This window comes from Cherax quadricarinatus, chromosome 9 (genome assembly GCF_038502225.1).
Source record: "Cherax quadricarinatus isolate ZL_2023a chromosome 9, ASM3850222v1, whole genome shotgun sequence".
Taxonomy (NCBI): domain Eukaryota; kingdom Metazoa; phylum Arthropoda; class Malacostraca; order Decapoda; family Parastacidae; genus Cherax; species Cherax quadricarinatus.
This window is the reverse complement of record NC_091300.1, coordinates 22,145,152-22,154,436: the sequence shown is the minus strand read 5'-3', so window position 1 is coordinate 22,154,436 and position 9,285 is coordinate 22,145,152. Positions and strand designations below refer to the sequence as shown.

The window sequence follows — 9,285 nt, the reverse complement described above, 5'->3', positions numbered from 1 at the left end:
TTGAACCCCTAGCATTTTTAAGGGCAGCTTTATTCATCATAAAATGTTATTCCTTTGCATTTGGTATAAAATGCCATAAAAAATATTCACTTTGCCTCATAGATATAAATTACAGATTCCCTATTATTTGTATAATAAATTTATACATGGAACAATTCAGTACGAAGTGTTAAGTGCAAATACTTAACCACTGCCAGGGTGTAAATTTGTTTATATATATATATTTTTAAATTCATAACATTAACGTTGCTTCAGTGCATAAAGGTACACATTCAGCTTCATATATTTATTTATTGCAGATATTAGAAAAAAAACATATGTAACTCACTGGACACTTGTTTTTGACTATTAGCATTTATATATCAGACACATTTAGTTTGGTGTATATAGGTGAATTATATAAATTCACTTTGATGTTATTAAACAAAATTTATGTAGTAACTACTCGTGCAATTAAAGTTGTAGAAAAATTTTTCTTTATACATGCAAGTTCAAATTGAGTCGTGTAATGCCAAAAAAATTCAGTTGTGTACTGTACCCCTTCAGCATTTGCTATTTTTCCCACTCGCTAATGTGTTTTTTTTTTTTTTATATTGCTAGTTATCCAAGGCTAAGTTCATTGATCTGTGACTTGCATATGGTATTATGGCATTATCCATTAGTTGGGCTCCTGGAACTGTCTTTTGTATGATTTTATGACATTACTTGTGAACATGTCTACAAGGTGTGTGACTATTGTGTGCTGTTACATCTCATGCATACATATCTTGAAGATAACTCATTTCTACTGTAAATGGCAAGAGTCTAGAACACATACCCCTTTCCCTTTTCAAATAAAAAGTACCATATTGTTGAATTCACTATCCATGAACTGCTCATGGAACATATCCTTTGCAGATGCTGATTGGGTATACCAGTAGATGGAAGTACTTAACATTTAGTGGAATAGGAACCATATCATGTTAAATGTTAAGTGACAGCCATTTTCTTTGTGGTTAAAATGTTCGGTAAATTGGTACTGTCAGGTACTGTGTCCAGTATGTTGAGTCTCATTTTATTCATTATCCACTTGAAATGGTTTGTTAATGAAGTTTATTTGTAAATATATAATATGGCCAGTAACTTATTAGATGAATACTGCAACTTTTTTAGTTTTGCAGTTGTATTGTTTTACCATTTATTTTATTGTGTTGTAGCAATGAAAGTAAAGGATGTTGAAATATGTGTTTGTTTCATTGGAAGATATCATTCAGAGCCCAAATAGTTTTTGAATACTGCAAACTAAAATTCACAATTTTATTTATTATTTTATTATCACACTGGCCGATTCCCACCAAGGCAGGGTGGCCCAAAAAAGAAAAACTTTCACCATCATTCACTCCATCACTGTCTTGCCAGAAGGGTGCTTTACACTAAAGTTTTTAAACTGCAACATTAACACCCCTCCTTCAGAGTGCAGGCACTGTACTTCCCATCTCCAGGACTCAAGTCCGGCCTGCCGGTTTCCCTGAACCCCTTCATAAATGTTACTTTGCTCACACTCCAACAGCACGTCAAGTATTAAAAACCATTTGTCTCCATTCACTCCTATCAAACACGCTCATGCATGCCTGCTGGAAGTCCAAGCCCCTCGCACACAAAACCTCCTTTACCCCCTCCCTCCAACCTTTCCTAGGCCAACCCCTACCCCGCATTCCTTCCACTACAGACTGATACACTCTTGAAGTCATTCTGTTTCGCTCCATTCTCTCTACATGTCCGAACCACCTCAACAACCCTTCCTCAGCCCTCTGGACAACAGTTTTGGTAATCCCGCACCTCCTCCTAACTTCCAAACTACGAATTCTCTGCATTATATTCACACCACACAATTAGATAAATAAATTACAGCCTCTCCTCACTTAGCAACGTACTCGTTTACAGACGACTTGGACTTACAACGGGCTCTCTGACCAGTATGCCCCTCAAGGAAGGTTCCTTGATGTTGGTGAGGGGCTCTTGATTTAGGAAATTGGATCTGTGCTCCAGTTCCCCGAATTAAGCCTGAATGCCTTCCACATCCCCCCCCCCCCCAGGCGCTGTATAATCCTCCGGGTTTAGCGCTTCCCCTTGATTATAATAATAATAATCTGACCAGTATGCATACCTAAATAATGTATTAGAGCTGATTTCCTCTTTTTGTTCATTACAATATACAGTACACTACTGTATAAACATATAAAACTATACCAGAAATGTTATAAATGGTGCAAAGGTGATATTAAAACAAACCCACTACCATTATAGTATGCTCCTCACTTAATGACGAATTTGTTTACTGACGTGGTCTCAGGAACGGAACTCCGTCGTTAAGTGAGGAGAGGCTGTATATTGAGAATTTAGGAGTAATGCAACAAACTTTTTTTTTTTTTTAATAACCGTCTTTCTTAGGAAAGAGATTGTAAACTTCACTTTTGACATCTTCAATGCCCATACTCTCACACTACCTGGAAAAGCATGTTAAGAAACTGGAGAAAGTACAGAAATGTGCAACAAGGCTTGTCCCTGAGTTATGAGAAGAGCTTAATGGAATTGAATCTTATTGGTAACATTGGAAGACAAAAGAACCAGGGAGACATAACATACAAAATACTCAGGGTAGTTGATAAAGTAGACAGGGATAGGCTGCTTGAGAGGTAAGAAATGAGAACTCTGGGGGGAGTGGCTGGATTGTCAGAGATGAGCCACAGGGATGTTAGAATGTCTGATCTTAGGTCAGAAAGTGATATATATATATCGTGCCTAATAGGTAAAACTGGTCAATTAGCAAGAACTCGCTTAAAATTAAGTCCTTTCTAAAATTCTCGTATACGTTAACACATATTTTTTTTATTTATATTAATATAAAAATTAATAATTTTGTACCAAAAGAACCTTAGAAAACTTACCTAACCTTATTATAATAAGCACAATTTAATTTAGCCTAATCCAACTAAATATATTTTAGATAAGTTTACAATAATTTAATAATAAACAAATGCAATGAAATATTCTTTTTCGTTAGGTTCGGAATGATTTTTGCGAAATTACTGCATACACAAATTTTCGCTTGCCTTATTCGGCAAGAAGAGCATTGCTATTTAAGGCTTAGCGCTTCTTTTTGATCATAATAATAATAATAATTGCTATTTAAGCCAAAATCGCAAGTTTTATCTATTTGGCATCATACACACTATTACAACCCAGAAGTCCCAAAGGTCTGTTATCCTGGGTGTAAAGGGAGCAAAATAAACACAGCAGAAAACTTTTGACTTGTATTATCCTTCACCAAGTAAGAAAAGAATTATGTACACTAGACACTATGTACAACAATAGGTATTAGTGCAATCCACGGTAAGCAAAGTAGAATAGGAGCCACTAGAGAGCAGACCGTGCTTCAACCAGCTCTAGAATGGGAATGACAAGGGCAGACAGGTGTGTGGTACCCACAACACCTCTGCGATTGCCAAAACCATCTTCTCATTGGCTGGAACCTGGGTACTGACTGAACGAAGGGGCCCCATCGTTAACCCTGGTTCGCTGGTTGGGGGAGATAGCCTTTCAATGAGGGTGTGTACATGCGATGAATAAGGGTTATGTACTCTTTGCATGACACACACACACAGAATGAGGCTGAGGCAGGACTGCAAAGAGACCTGGACATGTGGTCCAGAAACTGGCTTCTTGAATTCAATCCTGCCAAATGCAAAGTCATGAAGATTGGGGAGGGGCAAAGAAGACTGCAGACAGAGTATAGGCTAGGTGGACAAAGACTACAGACCTCAGGGAGAAAGACCTTGGGGTGACCATAACACCGAGCACGTCACCGGAGGCACACATCAACCAAATAACTGCTGCAGCATACGGGCACCTGGCAAACCTGAGAATAGCGTTCCGATACCTTAATATGGAATTGTTCAAGACACTGTACACTGTGTATGTTAGGCCCATACTGGAGTATGCAGCACCAGTCTGGAACCCACACCTGGTCAAGCACGTCAAGAAGTTAGAGAAAGTACAAAGGTTTGCAACAAGGCTAGTCCCAGAGCTCGGGAATGTCGTACGAGGAAAGGTTGAGGGAAATCGGACTGACGGCACTGGAGGACAGAAGGGTCAGGGGAGACATGATAACGACATACAAGATACTGCGGGGAATAGACAAGGTGGACAGAGATAGGATGTTCCAGAGAGGGGACACAAACAAGGGGTCACAACTGGAAGCTGAAGACTCAGACGAGTCACAGGGACATTAGAAAGTATTTCTTCAGTCATAGAGTCATCAGGAAGTGGAATAGCCTAGCAAGTGAAGTAGTGGAGGCAGGAACCATACATAGTTTTAAGAAGAGGTATGACAAAGCTCAGGAAGCAGAGAGGGAGAGGACCTAGTAGCGATCAGTGAAGAGGCAGGGCCAGGAGCTGAGTCTCGACCCCTGCAACCACAATTAGGTGAGTACACACACACACACCGCGACAGAACACAAGAAGAAAGGCAGAAACTGAGAGAGATGGTACAAAGGCGAAAGGAGGAAAGAGAGGGGATGGAGGAGACAGAGAGGAGATCCCAGGCCCAGGAAGAAGATCAAATACAGCCTCCCTCACAACTTCCTATAGAAGCCCCCCAACCAGGTCAACCCCAGTGCAACCAAACATTCTAAACCAAAACACCCATGCCATATCCAATGCCCCCACCCACTGCATTACAAACTCCACCCCCACTGCAACCACCCATAGTTCCCTATCAGGTCTCCCACATCCCCAACCCCAATATACCCCCCAGACCACAGTCTGGGCATGAAAGAGTGGCATGAAAGAATCAAGGAAACATCCTCAGACATAATAGCACTCACAGAAACAAAACTCACCAGAATGATAACAGATGCAATCTTTCCACCCAGACATCAAATCTTCAGGAAAGACAAAGGGAGGAGAGGGGGAGGAGGAGTTGCACTGCTCATTAAAAACCAGTGGGGTTTTGAGAAAATGGAAGAAGAGGACAGCACGGGCGAAAGGGACTACTTAGTAGGAATGATCCAGTCCGAGGGACATAAGGTCATAATTGCAGTAATGTACAACCCACCACAGAACTGCAGGACGCCAAGAGAAGAATACGATGAGAGCAACAGAGCAATGGTCGACACACTAGCCGAGGTGGCCAGAAGAGCACACATGGGGGGAGCAAAGTTACTAGTTATGGGTGATTTCAATCACAAGGAGATTGACTGGGAAAACCTGAAGCCCCATGGGGGTCCCAAAACATGGAGAGCCAAGATGATGGATGTGGTTCTGGAAAACCTCATGCATCAATATGTTAAGAGACACCACCAGAGAGAGGTGAGGATGATCCAGCAAGACTGGACCTTGTATTCACCTTGAGTAATTCGGACATCGAGGATATCATGTATGAAAGGCCCCTAGGAGCTAGTGGCCATGTGGTTCTGTGCTTTGACTACATAGTTGAGCTCCAAGTGGAGAGAGTAGCAGGAATAGGATGGGAAAAACCAAACTACAAAAGGGAAAACTACTCAGGCATGAGGAACTTTCTGCAAGACATTCAGTGGGAGAGGGAACTGACAGGAAAACCAGTACAAGAAATGATGGACTATGTGGCAACAAAATGCAAGGAGGCAGAGAAACGGTGTGTTCCCAAGGGAAACAGAAATAATGGGAAGAACAGAACGAGTCCTTGGTTCACCCAAAGGTGTAGGGAGGCAAAAACTAGGTGTACTAGAGAATGGAAAAGGTACAGAAGACAAAGAACTCAGGAAAATAAAGAGATTAGCCGAAGAGCCAGAAACGAATATGCACAGATAAGAAGGGAGGCTCAGCGACAATATGAAAATGATATAGCATCGAAAGTCAAGTCTGACCCGAAGCTGTTGTATAGCCACATCAGGAGGAAAACAACAGTCAAGGACCAGGTAATCAGACTGAGGAAGGGTGATGGGGAGTTCACAAGAAACGACCGAGAGGTATGTGAGGAGCTCAACATTCTGTAATTATTATTTTACTACATGTAAACCACACAATAACCAAATTCTGTAAACCCAGCATTGTAATCCTTGTAGAGAATAAACTTTGAAAGTATTTACAGCGGAAACCAGTAGGACCCCAGGAAATCAAAACAGGGAGAAACACCAACAAGTGCTGGATGAGGTACACATAACCAAGGAGGAGGTGAAGAAGCTGCTATGTGAACTTGACACCTCAAAGACAGTGGGACCAAACAACATCTCTCTGTGGGTCCTAAGAGAGGGAACAGAGATGCTGTGTGTGCCATTAACAAAGATCTTCAACACATGTAGTCCCAATTTTTAAAAAGGGAGACAGACAGGAGGCATTAAATTACAGACCTGTATCACTAACGTGTATAGTATGCAAAGTCATGGAGAAGATCATCAGGAGGAGATTGGTGGAGCACCTGGAAAGAAACAAGTGTATAATTGACAACCAGCACGGCTTCAGGGAAGGAAAATCCTGTGCCACAAACCTACTGGAGTTTTATGACAAGGTGACAAAAGTAAGAAAAGAGAGAGAGGGGTGGATCGACTGCATTTTTTTGTACTGCAAGAAGGCCTTCGACACAGTTCCTCACAAGAGGTTACTGCAAAAGCTAGAGGATCAGGCACACATAACAGGAAAGACACTGCAATGGATCAGAGAATACCTGACAGGGAGGCAACAATAAATCATGGTACATGACGAGGTGTCAGAGTGGGCGCTTGTGACAAGCGGGTTTCCACAGGGATCAGTCCTAGAACCTGTGCTGTTTTTGGTATATGTGAATGACATAGCGGAAGGGATACCTGGAGTTTACCTGGAGAGAGTTCCGGGGGTCAACGCCCCCGCGGCCCGGTCTGTGACCAGGCCTCCTGGTGGATCAGAGCCTGATCAACCAGGCTGTTGCTGCTGGCTGCACACAAACCAATGTACGAGATAGACTCAGAAGTGTCCTTGTTTGCAGATGATGTGAAGTTAATGAGAAGAATCAAATCGGAAGAGGATCAGGCAGAACTACAAAGAGACCTGGACAGGCTACAAGCCTGGTCCAGCAACTGGCTCCGTGAGTTTAACCCTGCCAAATGCAAAGTCATGAAGATTGGGGAAGGGCAAACAAGACTGCAAACACAATATAGTCTAGATGGCCAAAGACTGCAAACCTCACTCAAGGAAAAAGATCTGGGGGTGAGTATAACACCGAGCATATCTCCTGAGGCACATATCAATCAGATAACTGCTGCAGCATACGGGCGTCTGGCAAAACTACAGATAGCGTTCCGATACCTCAGTAAGGAATTACCTGGAGTTTACCTGGAGAGAGTTCCGGGGGTCAACGCCCCCGCGGCCCGGTCTGTGACCAGGCCTCCTGGTGGATCAGAGCCTGATCAACCAGCCTGTTACTGTTGGCTGCACGCAAACCAACGTACGAGCCACAGCCCGGCTGATCAGGAACCTACTTTAGGTGCTTGTCCAGTGCCAGCTTGAAGACTGCCAGGGGTCTGTTGGTAATCCCCCTTATGTGTGCTGGGAGGCAGTTGAACAGTCTCGGGCCCCTGACACTTATTGTATGGTCTCTTAACGTGCTAGTGACACCCCTGCTTTTCATTGGGGGGATGTTGCATCGTCTGCCAAGTCTTTTGCTTTCGTAGTGAGTGATTTTCGTGTGCAAGTTCGGTACTAGTCCCTCTAGGATTTTCCAGGTGTATATAATCATGTATCTCTCCCGCCTGCGTTCCAGGGAATACAGGTTCAGGAACCTCAAGCGCTCCCAGTAATTGAGGTGTTTTATCTCCGTTATGCGCGCCGTGAAGGTTCTCTGTACATTTTCTAGGTCAGCAATTTCACCTGCCTTGAAAGGTGCTGTTAGTGTTCAGCAATATTCCAGCCTAGATAGAACAAGTGACCTGAAGAGTGTCATCATGGGCTTGGCATCCCTCGTTTTGAAGGTTCTCATTATCCATCCTGTCATTTTTCTAGCAGATGCGATCGATACAATGTTATGGTCCTTGAAGGTGAGATCCTCCGACATGATCACTCCCAGGTCTTTGATGTTGGTGTTTCGCTCTATTTTGTGGCCAGAATTTGTTTTGTACTCTGAAGAAGATTTAATTTCCTCGTGTTTACCATATCTGAGTAATTGAAATTTCTCATCGTTGAACTTCATATTGTTTTCTGCAGCCCACTGAAAGATTTGGTTGATGTCCTCCTGGAGCCTTGCAGTGTCTGCAATGGAAGACACTGTCATGCAGATTCGGGTGTCATCTGCAAAGGAAGACACGGTGCTGTGGCTGACATCCTTGTCTATGTCAGATATGAGGATGAGGAACAAGATGGGAGCAAGTACTGTGCCTTGTGGAACAGAGCTTTTCACCGTGCCTGCCTCGGACTTTACTCTGTTGACTACTACTCTCTGTGTTCTGTTAGTGAGGAAATTATAGATCCATCGACCGACTTTTCCTGTTATTCCTTTAGCACGCATTTTGTGCGCTATTACGCCATGGTCACACTTGTCGAAGGCTTTTGCAAAGTCTGTATATATTACATCTGCATTCTTTTTGTCTTCTAGTGCATCTAGGACCTTGTCGTAGTGATCCAATAGTTGAGACAGACAGGAGCGACCTGTTCTAAACCCATGTTGCCCTGGGTTGTGTAACTGATGGGTTTCTAAATGGGTGGTGATCTTGCTTCTTAGGACTCTTTCAAAGATTTTTATGATATGGGATGTTAGTGCTATCGGTCTGTAGTTCTTTGCTGTTGCTTTACTGCCCCCTTTGTGGAGTGGGGCTATGTCTGTTGTTTTTAGTAACTGTGGGACGACCCTCGTGTCCATGCTCCCTCTCCATAGGATGGTAAAGGCTCATGATAGGGGCTTCTTGCAATTCTTGATGAACACGGAGTTCTATGAGTCTGGCCCTGGGGCAGAGTGCATGGGCATGTCATTTATCGCCTGTTCGAAGTCATTTGGCGTCAGGATAACATCAGATAGGCTTGTGTTAACCAAATTCTGTGGCTCTCTCATAAAAAATTAATTTTGATCTTCGACTCTCAGTCTGGTTAGTGGCTTGCTAAAAACTGAGTCATATTGGGACTTGAGTAGCTCACTCATTTCCTTGCTGTCATCTGTGTAGGACCCATCTTGTTTAAGTAAGGGCCCAATACTGGACGTTGTTCTCGACTTTGATTTGGCATAGGAGAAGAAATACTTTGGGTTTCTTTCGATTTCATTTATGGCTTTTAGTTCTTCCCGCGATTCCTGACTCTTATAAGATT

The 9,285-nt window shown here is 42.9% G+C and overlaps 1 protein-coding gene across 5 annotated transcripts in view; it reads left to right on the top strand.

Moving 5' to 3' along the window:
• sky (GTPase-activating protein skywalker) overlaps window positions 1-1,222 on the top strand; it is a 90,239-nt gene extending 89,017 nt beyond the window's left edge. For all 5 annotated transcript variants that reach the window (XM_070083317.1, XM_070083313.1, XM_070083318.1 and 2 more), the window contains one exon: window positions 1-1,222. This exon is cut by the window's left edge and continues 1,303 nt beyond it. The gene's annotated coding sequence lies outside the window, so the exon portion shown is untranslated.
• Window positions 1,223-9,285: the final 8,063 nt, after the last annotated feature.